General features: G+C 43.7%; 1 long non-coding RNA gene across 2 annotated transcripts in view; it reads right to left on the bottom strand.

The window, feature by feature from the left end:
* Nucleotides 1-241: 241 nt before the first annotated feature.
* LOC124798580 overlaps nt 242-19,137 on the bottom strand; it is a 35,011-nt gene continuing 16,115 nt past the window's right edge. For both annotated transcript variants that reach the window (XR_007016957.1, XR_007016958.1), the window contains 2 exons: nt 7,903-7,972; nt 242-294 (listed from right to left, as the gene is read on the bottom strand). This is a non-coding gene — a long non-coding RNA (uncharacterized LOC124798580). The remainder of the gene's footprint in view (nt 295-7,902; nt 7,973-19,137) is intronic.

The raw sequence follows: 19,137 nt of genomic DNA, 5'->3' as shown, positions 1-19,137 counted from the left end.
TCACGCCAGATCATGGGCACATCAAGGGGCATTGAACATCCTTTCCCATGCATCCAATTCCTGAGGTTGCTGGCACAAGCATTGCAGATCACATGTGGAGCCTAGGATTTATCCTGATCACCTATTTTGCACTCAAAATAACAACTGTAAGCTTTTTTAATCAATGGAGTTATTGAGGTTTTTGTGAAGCAAATGTCACTTCTCCACATGCATTGCAAAATGTGTCAGCACAGTTAAAATCGTGGCATTTTTGTTCACTTCAGTAGCAGTCAACTTGAACAACTGGTATTTAATCTGGAAACAAATGTGCAAAAATTATTACATGCATTAATAAAGTCACTGAAGTTGAAGAGGAAGGAGACAAAAAAATCACTAAAATTGGTATTGAAATATTTATATCCAAAATATTGCAATAATATAATCCATTATTACTAGTTATTATGGCTTTAATAACTAGTAATAATGGATTATATTATTGAAGAAAGCCCTGGAGAACAGAGGAGTAGCAAAACAGATTATTTGGAGGATAAGGGAAATGTACTATGGAAGTGTGAGCTGTGTGAAAGTGGGAGGAGAGAGATCAGCTTGGATTGAACAGAAGAATGACTTGAGGTAGGGAAGTGCACATTCTCCATTACTCTTCATTGTAGTGATGGATGATATAATGAGTACAGCAGCACAAGTAGTTGGTGAAAGGAAGATGAAAGCTGTGGTGTTTGCAGATGATTTGGGGGAATGAGGAGGAGGAAGTACAAGAGCAGTTGGACGTATGGGAACAAGCAGTACAAAAATATGGTATGAAATGTAGTATAAGTAAGAGTGAGATGATTATCACAACAAGAAAGAAGGAAAGAGGAACAACTGGCATAACAATTGGTGAGGAACAATTGAGGAGAGTGGAGAGTTTCAAGTACCTATGAAGCCTGATACAGGAAGATGGAAAAAACAACAGAGAAATATAAACGAGTGGGGGAGAAAAGCTGAAGCATTTCAGGAGAGTGTCAGAAGCCTAATATGGAGCAAGGATGTACCCCAAATCAGTAAAAAGTTATATACCAGTCATACTATGTCCCAATCCTTGCATATGCTTCAGAAACCTGGGTTATGAAAGGAAGAGAGAAAAGCAAAGTACAAGCTAGTGAGATGAAATTCTTGAGAAACAGTATTGGAGTGACAAAGATAGACAGGTTAAGAAATGAGAGGATCAGAGAGTTAATGAAGGTGGAACTATTACAGGAGGAGATAGAGAAATCAAGGCTGAGGTGGTATGGACATGTAAAGAGAATTGAGGAGAAGAGGATACCCAGGAAGATACACGAGATGAAACTGGAAGGAAAGAGACCAAGAGGAAGACCGAGAGACAGATGGCTGAAAGGGGTAGATGAATGCGTCCAGAAGAAAGGGGAAGACTGGACCAAGGTGAAGATGGAGAGATGGTGGCAAGACAGAAGACGATGGAGAAGCCTATGTTCCATACAGACCCAGCCAGAAGCTGGAAACTGTCGAAGATGATGATGATGATGACTATTTTATTATGACTTTGACTAACCATTATATTATTTGATTTTAAACTTGACATAAAAATCCATGTATAATTATCTCACTGTAATAAAACAGTGTAAAATGAAAACTAGAGCTAATTTTGCATTGTCTTTGTGATATTCATGATCAGCACACTAGAACTGATAGGAGTAGGCTATTTTCATTCAATTTACATTTTCATCATAGCACAGTGTAATATAACATATGTGTGCATGTACATTCTAGCAGGTATAAATTGGAAATTTTGTCAAACTTGTAAGAATGAATGATGACTTATGGCTTTTGTCAGAAATTGGAACTAATCAACATTATTGTAAAACGCCACAACAGCAGTCAGTGTTAATTTTGTAGAAACCAAGAGGAAAAACCAGAAGTGCTAGCTGATACAGTGCACATACAGTCTAAATGCAGATGCAACTCCTCCAGGTCCCACAGGGTACCCTTCCCTCCTTATAAATGACTGTCTCTGTTGCCTGTCTAGTGCTACTGCAACAGTTATCTTAGCTTTTGGGCCATACATTTGTATCAGACCTGGTGTAAGCCCATGGCTTCATGAGAATTCATAACTCAAGAATGTCTCCTAGGCATAGGAATGCTGAGGGAAAACTTCTTAGCAGAGGGGACCCAACTCAACAAAGGGAGAAGTAGCAACAATCAGCTGAATGCCATACAGGTTATTACTGTTCGTATCAGAAAAGACAAAGAACCCTCCCTGATGACTACATGTGAAGGGAGATGAGGGACACATTGGATACTTCTGCAAAGTCTTCAGGAACCTGTCACATGGGATTGGCTAACTGTCCTCACCTAAGGGGGAGGTAGAGAAGGGCAGTCCTAGCCTGTACAATCCTCATGTTTTATTGTACAGTAGGTATCTCTGTGTTAGTCGTACAGAACCCAAATATGTGGCAATTGATCTCCAACGTATAATTTTGCACTTTTGCATCTCGTCTTTTCTTACTTAGCAATGGTAGCAGCTTTACCTCTTTTAGCACTTGAATCTTTTTGTGACATCCTCTACACCTCCTACGTACTTCTTGTGTAGTTGCCCAAGGATAGAACATACATATCTATTAAACTTCAGTGTTAGTTCTTTCAGATTTCCTTTCTGTGAAAGTTCCTTTGATAGTCAAGTCCAATACAGATGTCCCTACCACAGGACACTTATCCACCTCAGTTTTCAGTGTTAACCTTACAAGAGATAAGTGGTGACCACTCACAACCCCTAAAGGAGACTACCTGCTCACAACAGTCTGTGTGTATAAGAAAATTGCTATGCATGTCGGCAAGATCTTTATCTGAAAATATTAAAATATTGTGAACCACTTTAACCCCTTTGGTACTCTGGAGCTCAGACTGTAGGCTTTCACCTGCTTCAGTTTCCATGTACTGAAGTCTGACCTCATAATTTACATTTCATAGACTAAGAAAATAGCTGTTAATAAATACCTCATTTCAAAACAGCATACTCTATAGTATTCTTGATATGTTCCTTAAGTTACAACTTCTTGTCATAATTATTAAAATTGATTTTTTGAAATTTTCTGCTGGATATATCCTCAATATTTGAAAGTCAAGTGAAATCATGTCACAAATTGTTGCCAAACTTGCATATTGTGAGATTTAAAATTTTTGCGGAATATTGTACCTTGAAATTTTAAGGGGACTGGCAAATGTCATGGGGGGAATGTAGTAACCAAATAATACATGAGACCATGCCACATAACAAAAATATGACTTTATTCTTGTAGCTCTGAACAAAAATGGAAATCAGCCTCTTGTGGATCCTCATGTAACACGACAGACAGTGCAACTGAGACTGCACTGAGTGCACACCTTCAACAGGTGGCCTCAAGTGGCTGGCCTGTGCTGATACAACTGGTGGCTGATTTAACACTTGCACATAGCAACACCACACTTGGTGCACTCACATTCATATGCGCTAGTGGCAGGGTACAGCACTCCTCTTCTTTGTGCAAAATTGGCGCCCAGGCAACAGAACAGACACTGGCAGCTTGATGAGACACACATCCATTGGATCCAGAGCATTAACAGTCAGTGCCAACAGAGGGATGGGACGATGTGCCAGGTGTGCACCAGAAAATAGGGCCAGAATGCACGGAGACATGGGCACATCCGAGGGTGGTAGGCTGTGCAGCACCTGACGACAGTACAAGAGAGAAGGATGTCATCGCCATCTCTGTGTCATCATCAGCAATCAGGTACCAGTCCGGATGAGACAGGGCTGGACACACTGGTGATGATGGCTGATGCAATGATGATGAGAGGGCTGGTGGAGGCGGCCCGACCAGAACAGCATGCTGCAGCAAAAGACTTGAGGCTGGAGATGAACTGGCATCTGTGCTGAGAAGCAGGAACCCCAGGGCACTGCATGGGGAGGAGGCAGCCAATGGGATGGGAGCACTTCCACAGAAGGCGACAATGGAATTGAGCAGGTGGGTGGCAGGGCGGCCTGCAATGATGTGTGCTGCACCCACAAACTATTAGCTTCCAACAGCAAGCACGGGCACAATTGATCAATGTGGTGTGCCATGACCCCATCAGCTGTACAGACATCACAAAAATGGGATCCACTGCAGCAGACAGCAGTAACTGGCAACCAAACCTTCACACCCTCACCAGTGATCTCGGTGCGAAGTGGCTGGACGAACCTGACCACAGCATGTGCGCCACAGACCATAGAAGGTGGAGCAGCATGCGTGGCTGCCAGCCATGAAGCAACTCAGCAGCTGGGGTCCACTCTCCCACAGGCATGAAGCAATAGGTACTCCAGAAAATGGAGAAGGTCATCGTCCGGTGAAGAATTCACAACAAACATTTTTGTTTGGGACTTGAATGTAAGTAACAGCCATCCTGCCTCACCATTTGATTGAGGGTGGAGCCTTAGCGTGACAAATGTTGTCATAGGAATTAAACAATTGAGAGGTGTGAGAAATGAACTGGGGCCCATTATTGGAAACTATACGGAGAGGTGTGAGAAATGAACTGGGGCCCATTATTGGAAACTATACGGTACAAGGCAACCCCTCAATAGAAAAAAACTTCAAAAGCGTACAAATTGTGACCTCAGCTGACATTGACGCACAACTGAGAATGTAAGGAAACTAGGAAAATGCATCCATAACTAAGAGCCACGAGGGATTCAAGAAGGGACCCGCAAAGTCTATATGAATGCGTTCCCATGGCTGGTGGGCAGCGAGCCAAGGGGCAGGACACCCTGGGAGCTCCCTGTTGTTGGGTACACTGCTCACAAGCTGCAATAAAATGGGCAATTTTGCCATCAGTCCCTGACGAAAAACTTGCCTCCTACCAAACAGTTTATTGAGCGAAACTCCCAAAAGGCCCTGGTGGAGAAGGTGGAGAACCTAATGCCGTAACATGGCGGAAATGTGTACTCCAGGAGAGAGGTCTTTAGTGGACAATAGCAAAACACCATCAAAATCAGAGAAGCGATACCATGAGGAAAAGTAGTTGTGCAAGGTGTCTGAAGCCAGATCCGCTGGTTTATCTGGCCTGTCCTGCTGAACAAAGCAAACCATCTGTCAGAGAACTGTATCAGCGGCAACAGCGGCTGCTATGCGTGAACTTGTAATTGGGAAACTTTCAATTGTGGCTTTCATTTCAGTATCAAGAAGGAAGCAAAGCAGTTCTTCATGACAAAAGTCAAAGCAGTTCTTCATTATAAAAGTGGGAATGAGGATCCATGGGAGGGCAGGATATGGCGTCCACACTGGTATGTTTAGAGTATGAGGAAAATGGATTTCATCGTTGTAGCAGGCCAAGAACAGGGCCCAGCGTTGTGGACGGTGTGATGCATTGTCAGGCAAGGATGTATGAAGGTTAAACATGGAAATCGAGGGTCTGTGATCAGTAATAAGGGAAACCTGGAGCCATACAAGAAAACACAAAATTTCTTTAAAGCACAGACTATGGCAAGAGTCTCTTTTCCATATGAGTGTAATTGTGCTGGACCAGAGTGAGAGATTTAGAGGCAAAAGCAACAGGTCATTCAGAGCTATCGGAGCATGTGTGCAATGAAACCATACTGTAAGGCATCAGTTGCCAAAACTATGTGCTGGACCAGAGAGAACATGGGGACAAGAGTAGATTGTATTTCAACATTTGAAAAGCACATTTGCAATCTGGGCTCCAGCAAATGGAACATTCTTGCGTAACAAGACAAGCAATGGGTGGGCCAATGTGACCGCCCCAGCAGGAATTTATGATAGTAGGCTATCTTCCTTAGAAAGGCCTGAAGCACCTGCATGGATGAGGAGAAAGGCATAGCTATAACAGCGAAGATGTGGTCTGTTAGAGGGTGAACCTCACCCTGTGAGACTTGTAAGCTCACGGACTGTAAGACAGAAAACAAACTGTGCAAATTTTTCAAGTGTTCGGCCCATGACAAAAATATCATCCAGATAATTAATGCAACCTGGGACAGACATAGTGAATTTCTGTAGAAATCACTGGAAAATAGCAGGGGTGCTAGCCACACCAAAAGCAAGGTGCAAATATTGATGACCAAAAGGAGTATTCAGAACCAGAACTCACCAAGCCCCTTTGTCCACAGAAACCTGCAGCTACACTTCAGACAAATCAATTTTATAAAAGTACTGGCCACCTAATATTTTCACCAATAGTTCTTCCTGGCACAAAAGATGTATCCATGATCGACCACGTGTCGGCATTAGTGCTGAAGTCACCACAGAGGCAAAGTTTCCCCAACGGCCTCCGAATTACAGTCAGCAGAGATGACCATGCACTAGCTACAACAGGTTGCACCACCCCTGGAGATTGAAGTCTGTCCAATTCTCCTTTCACTTGATCTTTCAGGGTGGCAGAAATAAGATGTTCACAACAAAAACAAGGCGGAGCTGTGTATTTCAAAGAAATATGAGCAGAAAATATGTAGCACACACTACACTTTCCACAAAAGTCAGAAAACTCCTCACACAGTGTTTCTGACTGATAATTGGTACCTGATTGGACACAAGGTGAACTGCGTCAGTGATAGAAAATCCAAATGCTTGAAATGCATCCATTCTGAACAAGTTCTCAGTTGCAGCATCGGCAACCACCAAAAATGTAATGGAGCGAACCACTGACTTGTAAGAGGCACATGCCATAAATTGTCCCAAAAGCACAATGTCCTGTTTGGTATAACTTACCAGCTTCTGCATGACCATTGTCAATGGTGGTGAGCCCAAACTCACACAATGTTGAGAATTCAATAATATCATTGCAGCACCTATGCCAAACTGTAGCTGGATCACTTGGCGAAAACAACTTAACCCAATAAACAACCTGGGAGAAGTCACACAGTTTACATCCATGTCCATATCCTGAACAACCTTCAGCGAACGGCACACAGAGACGATGTGATATTTCTTCTGGCAAGCATTACATGTAGCTCAGTGCTTAGGGCATGCCAAGCATTCATGCTGGACAAAACAGAAAGGACAAGAAGGAAACAGAGAATGCTGATGCTGGTGCTGCAGCAGTCACAGTTGTTTGGGCCAGTTTTGGTCTGCTTGGTGCTGGATCCGCATGTTTACTGCTGCCACTGCCATTTCCTCATGCAAGGTATCTGTAGCCCTTGTGGGCACATCTTGTTACACTACTGCCACATTGCCCCCACCATTCAATTTGGACACCCACTACCCAAGAAACTTCAATAGATGGTGCTGTTTGCAACACTTCTGCCAATGGGGGGTTTCCACAGAGTAAAGCTTGTGGCACAGTTCCTTGTCCATAGCTAAGCAGACAACTGCGTCGTGCACCATAGAGTCTGCATAAGAGTCATTATGGGGATCAGTAATGAACTGACACTTATGGCTAAGGCCATGAAGTTCAGCTGCCCAGGCCCTGTATACCTCGTTTGGTTTCTTGGGACAACGGTAGCAATCAACTCACACTGCTACAACATGCGTTCATTTTGCGATGGTAGTCAGATAATAAATTGCACATGAGGTCAAAAGTACAAGCTGCTGGTTCTCGTAAAGGGGCATGCTGACACAGTAATTGATCCACCTCAGGTGGAATTCACGAGAGGCTTTGCAGAGATTTGAAGTCTATCACACTGAAAGCCAAGAAATGCTGTCTAAGTATTTTTTACAAGTGTCCCAATCCTTAGCTAAATCATCATATTGAGGAAAAGTGGGTGGATGGACCAGTGAAACAGTACCCTGTCTGTTAATGGAAGCTGATAAAGTAGTTACGGATAAAGTAAGCTGTTTAATCAAGACCGGTAGCATGGAGTCCATAATGAATAAACCTGATGAAACTACACTTAAAGATTGTTGAAGATTGCTCACGTGGAAACTGTTCCAAACTCACCGACAGTCATGTAGTAACCAAGCAAAATGCAATACCAGTCCAACACACACATGGCTTTATTCATGTAGCTCTGAAAAAAAAGAGGAATCAGACTCTGATGGATCCCCATGTAACAAGACACAGTACACCAATGTGAATAGTACAACTGGACAACATAAAAGAGAGTGAATTAGCAATTCTTCACACACATACATGTGCGAATCTCTGGCAGACAGCACAGTGGAGACTGCAGCTCATGCATGCTGCCTCCAGTGGCTACCCCGCACTGATACAGCTGGTGATCAATTCAAACATGCACGCACAGTGACACCACACTTGGTGCACTCACACTCAAATGCATTAGTAGTAGAATACAGCAGGGAAGGTACTAACATCTAGCAGTTCCTCCAAAATTTCATGGAATAGTCTATATGTCAGGAAAAGATTTAAACCTAACATACAGGTAGGAAATGGTACAGTGTATCTGTAAAATGGATGAGTAATGTGAAGAAGGTCCCTGAGCTCACTAATTTTTTTGTTAAATATCAGAGACAATGGCATTATTCAAAATTATGGCAGGAAGTTACCAACATCCAGCAGTTCATCTGAAATTCCATGGAAAAATCTTACTTATTGTTAAATGTTAGTCATACGGCTCACTGATCAAATGTACATAAATTCACCATGCTGGAAAGTCATATTAAAATGCTATATTTCTCAACATAAGTACTGTATTGTAAATACATTTAAGAGAACTGTTGATATATTTCCTGATTTTATGCTGAAAATTAATTATACATAAACAGGACACAGATCCTGAAACAAAGATTCAGTGGATGGAATGTCCTAGAACAACCATCTGTTGCTTGTTGTGTAGTGGCACCTATTGGTAATTATGCAAGTGAACACTGTTAATTCAAATCAAATAGAAATGACTCAAATCTGAGGCACTTGGTATGATGAAAACAGAATGCACACGTAATAGTGTTGAAAACCAAAATGATCACCATGACACAATCTTTAGTCTTGCAGATGTCAAAAAAATATCTATCATCTCCAGCATAATGCAAATTCAACCAAATGTAGCAGAACTCCCCCTGGAATGGGTAATAATAATGCCTTAAACAAAAATAATTATTAAAAGTGAGTGCAAAAATAGATGAAAATCTTGAGACTGCAACTGCTGCCTGTTATAACCCTGTTATCATAACTGGATACGTGCCACAGGTGTGGCCGCTGGCACGTTACATTCAAAAGTTCTGCAATCAGCTTCTGCGTAGACCGGCCATCAAACCCCATCTGCGACTTGTGCGCACAGCACAGCACCCATCACGCCATCTACTGGAGCTCTTCACTACATAAGGACAGCACTGAAGATGGCAGTCCTCAGATGTGTTCTGCTTGTTTCTATGCTTGTGTGTGCTTGAGTGTGGATTAATATACTCTTGTTCTTTAAGGTTTCCCTATTAATTACATTACAATGAAACTGGTGTTCACTTCCTTGTGCTCAATCTATTGGCTGTTCCTTAAGTTCTTCTGGCCATGGAAGCAGTGCTCAAACCCCTCCTCAAACAGCAGCAAGCTCTTCCAGTTGGTATTATGAATTTGTCAACCACACTAACTACGCAGGCTCCAACACCGCTTTGTTTCTTTCTTGGATTTCTCTCAGATCTACCAGTCTTTGTGCCAATTAGTCCTGCTCCAGGACCCTACCTCAATTTCATTCAATGAAACGTGTAAGTTGTTGTCAAATTATCACTGTAAATGCACTCGTGTCACTGCAGCACATGTAGAGTTCTACTCCTGATGTAAACAGCCTCACCAGTCCTACTGGGCTGGGGCAGCTGAAGTCCATGGCCTCAGTAGCAAATGTCAGTTTGTTACAAATGCCCGTCATGTTTCCTATGCTGACTCTATGGTCCATGACATCATGATTCAGTTGGCTCAATGCACACTACAGTGCGAAATTCATCTTAGGCTGAAGTGTTAAATATTGCCCTGTCTTTCAACGTGTCTCATGCTGCTGAGGCTTTGTGTGACATTGCCATGGTGGTTCCTGTTTCTGGTCACTGGGTGTTAGTTAGGGAAGAATGATGTGGCAGTCATGTTTCCTATGCTGACTCTATGGTCCATGACATCATGATTCAGTTGGCTCAATGCACACTACAGTGCGAAATTCATCTTAGGCTGAAGTGTTAAATATTGCCCTGTTTTTCAACGTGTCTCATGCTGCTGATGATCAGACTGAGGCTTTGTGTGACATTGCCATGGTGGTTCCTGTTTCTGGTCACTGGGTGTTAGTTAGGGAAGAATGATGTGGCAGTAGTACAAACACAGCCTCTGCACCATTCTGGACAGCAATATGCCAAACAGTAACAACAATCACAGCAACAGCAGCACTCCATGCTCTCATCTTACACATACTGTTTCATATAACATGACAAGGCTGCATGCACTAAGTGTGGGTGACCTGAACAATGGTAGAAAAAAAGACATATAGCACCTTTGTGTTGTTCCAAGCATCTTGTGCAGATCTGCAGATATGGACATGGATGTTGATTGTGGGTCTCCAGTGCTTACGCATACTAACAAACTGTTTATTAAAGTGCAAACGAAGGACCAAGTGCTCCAGTACCAAGTGGACAAGAGTGCAGCTGTGACTTTACTGAACTCACAAACTTATATGGACTTCGTATCTCTGGCATTGTCTCCTGTTATTTGTCAGCTGGTGAGTTACAGTGAGCAGTTCCTTGACATTTTTGGTAGTGGATGATGCTCATGCTAATAATTTGTTTGGTCTGGATGCTTTCAATGCTTTTGGTTTTTCTATAGTGGATGCAGTGCAACTTGTTTCCAACCACGCTGCTTAGCGCCAGTTAGATTCTCTGTGTTCTGCATTCTTGTTTCTTTTCTAAGACAGGTTAGGTTCTGCCACTAATTTTGCTGCCCGCATTACTCTGAAACCTTCGGTGCAGCTGTGTTTCTTTCCTGCACACTCTCTTCCAGCGACCTTGCGTGATCAAGTGAAATCCAAGTTGGACAGACTGACATCGTTGGGTGTCATCCAGCCTATTACAATGAGTGAATGGCCTACCCCCCTCATGACTGTTAAAATGCAGAATGGTCAGCTCTGACTTTAAAATGTCTGTTAACATTCAATATATCACTGACACCTATCCTTTGCCAATCAGCATGAGTATTTGGCCAAACCCACTAGCAGCCAGTTTTTTTTCTAAAAGCGATTTATTTTAAACCTACTTGTAGGTTCCGTTAGATGAGGATTCAAAAGGTTCCTTTTGATTAACATTCCCTTTGGGATGTACCAATATCAGAATCACCCATTCAGTGTGGCTAGTGCCCCTGCAATATTTCAGCATTTTTTTTTTTAACTACTAATGATTTCCATTCTGGGGTGCTTCAGCTATCTCAAAGATATCATTGTAAGAGTGGCATCCATGGATGAACATTCATGCAACTTACGTTCAATGTTCACAACACCCTTACACACTGCAGGGTTGAAACACAATCTGACCAAGTTCCACTTTTTTTCAGCCATCAACTGTATATTTGAGGTTTGATGTTTCTTGAGATGGTATAACGTCTTTGTGCCATCATGTCGCAGCTGTCACGGTTTTGCCTCTCCCTACAAATGTCAAAAACTCTTAAGCATTTTTAGAGAAATTGGCATATTATCACAAATTCATTCCAGGTGCTGCCATGTTGGCCCATCCTCTCCACAAATTACTCCACAAGGACGCTGGCCTGTGAGTGCACATTCACACTTTTGAAACCTAAATGACATTCTGCTCCTTGTTTGGCTCCCTTCCTTCCTGGCCACCACACATCTTCACTGTAGACACCTCCCAGAATGGCCTTGGGGCCATTCTTGCACTTTACCATGGGGATGGTTCAAAATGCCCTGTAGCTTAAGCACCAAAAACCCTTAACTCTGCTCAGCAGTGCTAACCCAAATTGAAAAGGAAGTGCCTGCTATCATCTGCACCCTCAAAAAGTTTCATATATTCTTGTGTGGATCTAAGTTCCACCTTATTACAGACCACAAGCGTTTGGTTTTGTTGTTTAATCCTTCTGCTTTGTTGCCCAACAAGATAGCATTTCAGCTCCAGCCTTGGGCCTAATTTCTTTCTCGCGACAACTATGAAATACATTTTAAGCCTACGGTGCAGTATGCCAATGGTGATGCATTGTCCCAACTTCTGATGGGGCCAGATCATATTTTTGATCAGCATGAGTTCCATTGTTTTCACTTAGGTGTTGAGGTGCAACATATGATGAAAGGATTTCCTCTTATGGCCTCTCAGATTACAGTTCTGTTGCTGCTGATCCAGTTTTGTGCCAGGTTCTTCTCCTTGTTCAGCTTGGTTGGCTGGATTAGCCTCTGGATAGGGCTTCTGATCTATTATGTAACTATTTTGCCCTCCATCATTGCCTTTCAGTGTTTGAGGGTGTTGTTCTCTTAGCTACTGATGAGCTGTCACCAAGGGTTGTGATCCAAGCCACCCTCCAACAGGATGTGCTTCAGCTCCATCACGGACATTAGAGGTCTCATACACCAAGTCATTGGTCCGTTGGTATGTTTTGACCTGGCACTGATGGTGACATTATGCATCTCGTTGCAGCTTGCTCTCATTGTGCTACACAATAGTCAGTGCCACAGCCATCACTCTCTCCATGGCCTGTACTGCAGCATCTGTGGGAACATGTCCATGTTGATTTCCTCGCTTGTTACAGGTTGTTAGTTATTGATGCCTTCTCTACATTTTCATATGTTGCCTGCTGTCCTTCAATGTCAGCCATGGTTATGGTTCAGGATCTTACCAAATTTTTTTTCTATTGAAGGATTGCTGTATACACTTGTGATGGATAACAATCTGCAGTTTGCATCTCAGATATCCCATGTTTTCTGCACCCATCAAGGCATTCGCCATATCACTGTTCTCCCTTTCCACCCCCAACCCATCAGCGTGGTGGAATGTCTCATCTGAGCATTCAAGGTTAAAATAAAGTAGTACGCCAAGGACTCTTCCATTGATGATGCCTTGACACAATTCTTGAATTCCTATGGTTCACACTAGTGGGGGATTGGAGTCTGGCTGAGATGCTCCATGGTCGCCAACCCCGCACCTTCCTCTACTTCCCCATGCTGCTCCACCAAAATCTGTTGGTGCAGTCCTTGACTTAGTTTGCTGCTGGCTCCACGATCTGAGTGCAGGGGTTTTGCTGCCAACTGAAATGGAATCCGGCCAACATCCATAGCTGCCATGGCTGCTGCCTCTGTATGGCGTGCACTAGTGCTCAGCTGATGGCGCACCGTCATGATCAGCTGCATCTACATGCCACAATGAGAGCCTGTGTCCACCACCATTGCCCCCACTCCTTCCTCAGCACTTTTCCATGTCTCGCAGGGCATTCCTGCTGTGGGGGTGGACCTGCCCTCCTTGTGCATGTTGCCACCTCCTACCTTTTGTCTGGGGTCTGACCCCTGTTGTCAGCCATTCTTACAAGGCTCCACCACTGTCTGTGCTTCCCTGCCAGCTGGCCCAGTGCCATCTAGTCCCTCAATGCAGGCATCTCTGGCACCCCCACCCGAGCAGCCAGGACCTTCTCCATCAGTGCAGTACTGCTATGTCCAGTTCTGGACTGTTAGCTGCTTCCTGCATCCTCCTCACTCATCATCTCTTCTGGTACTTGGTGAGGGCTGGATGCTCCGCATGTCTGTGGTCAGGCCACTTCTGCCCCTGCTCAACAGTTGTGGCCTGGAATTCCCTTCTGATGCTGCAACCATCACTTGCTGTGCCCACTGCAGATGCCATGGATGTCTCAACGATCATCCCAATATCTGCATTGGAGGAGCACCCTTTCCCTAAATGGTGGTGGTGCCCCCACAGTTGGCAGCTAAGGTGGTAGAGATGGCTCCAGTGTGGACAGTGGCTGCATAGGTTTTGGTATTGGAGAAGCTGTGTCCGGTTCACCCACTGGTGACAGGAGGCCCTTTGTATGTCATGGCAGGGACCCAGCCACATCAGATGATCCACTGAGTGACAAAGACTGGCATGGCAATATTGGTGTCCCAGCCAGAGTTGTTCTGTTGTCCACACACAGGCACAACTGGTCACAATAACGTGCACAGAGGCTCTCCTCTGTACAGACATCACAGAGGTGGCAGCAGTGGCATTGGGAGATGATGGCACAGAAATCTATTTTGGGCACCAACCGAACCCACATGGCGAGACAGCCACCCCAGGCCAGAAACAGGATGATGGCTGTGCGGGTTGGCATCCCTGGCCAGGCCACAGGAGATGCAGGAGCATCCAGGGTTGATACCCATGGAGTAGTTCGGCAGGGCTGTTTTTGCCGAACAGTGTGAACTGATAGGAAGACAGAAATTGATCCAAGGCAATGTTGGATGTGGACCGAGTCACATACTTTTTCATTTCCATTTTGAATGTTCTAACTAACCTTTTGGCCTCACTTTGGACTGCAGGTGGAAGGGCAGTACAAAAATGTGGTGAAACCCCCAGGCATTGCAGAATGGGCAAACTCCTGCGACACAAACTGAGGGCAATTATCAGAGATCAATGTTGCTGGAAGTCCTTTGATGGAAAAAATTTTCGATGGGCTGCCACGGTGACAAAGGCAAAAGTTGACAGGCAAAAAACAACGTATGAGAACAGAGAGAATGCATCAATCACTACTAGCCAGTATGAATTAAGTAAAGAGCAGGCAAAATCGATGTGGAGATGGTTCCAAGCCTGCAAAGGTTGCAGCCATAGAGACAACGTTGCCCACAGGGCAGCTTGCTGTGGTGTGCACTGAGAACATGCCATAATCAGAGTGATGTTGCCATCCAGAAAAGGCCAATAAACATGATGGTGGGCTAACTAACGCCTTGGTGCGTGACACCCCCTCTGATCAGCGTGCACCAATTGTAGGAACTCGGAACGGAGAGCTGAGGAAACCACTAAACGAGATGCTGAATAGTCCATATCAAGGAGTAGAACATCAACAATGACATACAAACATTGCCGAAACATATAGTAGTTGTGGAGTGGGTCAGATGCCCACAATGGAGGCACCTCAGGCAAATGTTGTACACAACGTGTCACTTTCCATAAAATTGGATCAGTAGCACTAGCCTGCATGAACTCAGAGCTAGTGACTGGAAAACTATTGACAGTTTGATGAGCACATCCATCAATGTGGAAATAGAGTAACTCCTCCTGATCAAAAACTAGGTGTGGACTGGCTGGAAGACAGGAGTGAGCATCAGCATTCGCATGTTTAGTCATGGGGCAGAAGTGAATCTCGTAGTTGTACTGAGAGACAAACAGTGCCTAATGTTGAAGGTGATGTACTGCTTTGTCAATGATGATGAGGGGTTAAACAGTGAAACTAACAGCTTGTGATCCTTGATGAGATGGAATTTTACACTATACAGGAAAACTTGAAACTTCTTTAAGGTATAAACAATGGTGAGGGCTCCTTTCTCTATTTGTGAATATCTAATCTGAGCCAAATTAAGCATCCTTTACATGTATGCAATGGGCTGCTCAGAGCCATCAGGGTGTTTATGAGTTAACACCGCCCCCAGCCCATGTTGGGATGCATCTGTTGCTAACACTAAATGTTGACCCAGTTGGTAGGTTATGAGGCAAGGTGCAGGTTGTAGAACAGACTTCAGTTTGGAAAATGCCGTTTTACATGGCTGTGACCAGTGGAAAGACGTTCCCTTAGGCAGCAAGGAGTGCAACCATCTACCCCTAACAAAAACTGATGATAATAAACAACCTTCCTAAAAAAACCTGGAGTTTCTTCACTGATGTAGAACACAGAAGAGCCACAATGGTAGAGACATTCTGATGAAGGGGTTTGATACCAGCACTTGAGACCTCGAACCCAACGTAAACAATAGAAGCGTGAAAGTAGTAGCACTTTTCCAAATTGCATTTTAACCCAGCAGCATGTAACATCAAAAAGAGCATATGAAAGCTGTTGAGATGTCCAGCAGTGGAGGAGCCAGAGGCCATAATATCATCACCATAGTTGGCACATCCAGGCACACATCTCCTGAGTTGTTCGAAAAACTATTGAAAAATCATCAGAGTGCTGGCCACACCAAATGGTAACCAGAAGTACTGATACAAGCCAAAAGGCATGTTAACGACCAAGAGCTGTTGAGAGTCAGCATCAATGGGAAGCTGCAAATATGCATTGGAGAGGCCATTCTTGGAAAAATACTGACCACCAGTGGGCTCAGCAAAATGTTTGTCAGGGCATGGCAAGGGATACATGACAGTAATAGACTCAGCACTGATGGAAACTTTGAAATCACTGCAAAGGCGTAACTGTCCCAACAGCTTCTTGACAATGACAAAGCTGGATGCAATCGTTTGGACAACCTCGGAGGCCATGAGGTGGTTAAGCTCCATCTTGACTTGGTCATGGAGCGCCATCAGCACTGGGTGAGCCCGAAAGAAATGGCATCTGGCCAAAGGTTTCATGGTGATGTGGACTTTGAAATTACTGGCACAACCTGAACCCACAGAAAACAGGGCAGAAAATTTAGAGCATAAAGAGTGAATTGTGTATAAGGCACTTGATCAGAGATGTGATTAACTTCATTGGAAATAGTAAACCTGAAAAGGTTAAAGGTGTCCAAACTAAACAAATGTTCAGTGCATGTATTGTTCACCACCAGAAAAGTAAGCGGACAAACCACAGATTTATATGTGACTGGAGCTGAGAAACTACCTAATGAACATGACACTGGCACTAAAGGGGGAGAACCCAAGTCCATGTACGTTTGCAAGTTAAGTACTGACACGGTAGCACCCGTACTGAATTGTATGTGCAAAACCTTCTGATAAACCTTGATATTAATAAAAAGCTTACTGGGTGCAACGTAGATTGCCCATTCACAGTTGACATCCATGTCAGCATCTGCAATAAGCTATTGGAATTGTGAATTACAAACAGGAGCAATGTAGCTCATTTTATTGCACAGGTGGCAAACGGCCCAATGCTTAAGGCAATCTGGCAATAAGATAAGCCAAATGTATGCAAGCAGTAATAACATGATAATTGAGCGCAAGCATAGTGCGGCAGGGTTTAAATAGGCACTCGTCTGTGGTGGACTCTATCAGAAGTTCACAGTATTGTTTATTTGTGGCACACTTTCACAGATGACAACACACTGCTAATGAATGTGGCTTTCAGGTGAGCGTGCATTACTTCAGTTTTCATTTATTCAAAATATAGAAACAACATTTGTTGGTTGACCTTAATTTTAAACAGATACAGTCTAATAACAAGTTCTGTTATAATGCGATCTTGACACAGGTTTATAAAGTTTATAGTATGAGCCTGTGCTACATGTGAGGATGATAGGCAACTATGTTCTGTTGAGTGGGCTGAAGCACCTGTTTCAGTCCACTGAAGATGTTTTGGTACTAACATGGTTTTTGACATTTTTCAGGTTGTCTGCCCAAAGGTAGTATGAAGCCAGCAGAACAACAGTCATGAAGAGGTCACATCACCAGGCATGTCATTGTCTCATGGCAGGGGCAGGGAGTTCTTGCTGTGTTTTGGAGCCGGCAAGTGAGATGTGACATCACCCTGGCAGTGGCTGGCATTGAAGACTATGGCACCTATGTGCAGCATGATGTGTCATCACCCTGGCTTTTTACTGATCAATGGTGACAGATGGTGGAGAACTTATGGTTGCCTGGTGTAAGTCATTTGTTGAGAGGTTCTGAGTCGTGCATGATCATTAGTTGCAGTTCCTCGATGAATGCATGAAGACATTGCCAAAGTTGAAACGGAGTGCTGTCTTGGAGCTGTTGATCGCACACAGTTTCCTGTATCTGTTGTTCAGGAGCATGTGAGAGGTGTTGTAGGAGTGCAAACGTCATTGCATTATACATTTAAGGCAGAGACAATATGACATCACTGTCGACTTCTGCTTGACTCACTAGATGGCAGAGTAAATTGACGCATCTAGCAAGGTGATAAAGGATTCCTGTTGTCGTAAAATATTGTCAGTCATCACGAACCACAAGGGTGGGGTTGGTGACATCAAAAGGTAGCAATCTGAGGTGAGTCTAAGCTTCAGATATGAAGTGAAGGCCAAATCTGCAGCAGGCAAGGGCACTGCCGATTGTGCATGAAGCCCAGTCTGTTGCAGCAAAATGCTAAAAAACTGTCACGCAAGACGCAGGAGGTACACAATTTGTGTCACACATATGTTGTAAATGACTGGACATTTGCATTTCATGACACAGAAGATGCGGGATTTGTGTCACATATATGTTGCACTCAGTTTCAAATGGGAGCACTGTCCACAAAGGCACAATTATTTTTCGCAGTGAAAAACATATTTATTGGCATTGAATAATATATGTGTGGAAAGCTTAGACTTTTACCTATTTTCCCACATAATTGCCATTGAGATAATTGCATTTTTGCATGCATCTTCCTTGCCTCCATCATAGAACTCTCCTGCCGCACCACAAAGATAGCTAAAATCTTTTCTTTCAGCCCCTCTGCAATTGTGAAATGCATCTGACCTAGGTGTTTCTTCAACTCAGGGAAGAGATGGAAGGTACTTGGGGCTATGTCTGGGCTGTAGGGTATATGTGTGTGACACTATCCCATTTAAATTTGTTGATGAGATTGCTTGTGCCACAGGCGATAGGTTGACGAGCATTGTACTGATGGAAATGTACTCCCTTTCTAAACACACCTCTCTTCTTGTTTTGGATTGCACTGCAAATGTTCTTCAATGTTTGGCAGAAGCAGTCCACACTGATCATTGTACCAGTAGGCAGGAATTCGCACAACAATAACCCATTCCTGTCCCAAAACACACTCACCATCACTTTGCCAGCAGACAGTGTGTGTTTAAGCTTCCACAGCTTCAGCAGAGCTGGATGTTTCCACTGATGGGATAGTTGTTTCGTTACCAGTGTTGTGTAGTGGTCCCAGGTCTCATCCCCAGTGACAACAGAGTCCAAGAATTCCTCGCCACCAACTGAGTACACCTGAAGAAATTATTGGGGCATTTCCACATTTTTCCATTTGTGTTATTACATACCTTATGCAAACCTTGGCATACCCTAAATGGTCTATAAAAAATTTGTCAATGCTGGTCTTTCTGACACCAGAGATCATCCTGCAGAACTCCCAAACTGTCACCCTTTGATCTTTCAGCGTTGCTTCTTCCATTTTTGCACTCGT

The sequence above is a fragment of the Schistocerca piceifrons genome, chromosome 5, assembly GCF_021461385.2.
Source record: "Schistocerca piceifrons isolate TAMUIC-IGC-003096 chromosome 5, iqSchPice1.1, whole genome shotgun sequence".
Taxonomy (NCBI): Eukaryota; Metazoa; Arthropoda; class Insecta; order Orthoptera; family Acrididae; genus Schistocerca; species Schistocerca piceifrons.
This window is presented reverse-complemented; position numbering and strand designations above follow the sequence as displayed.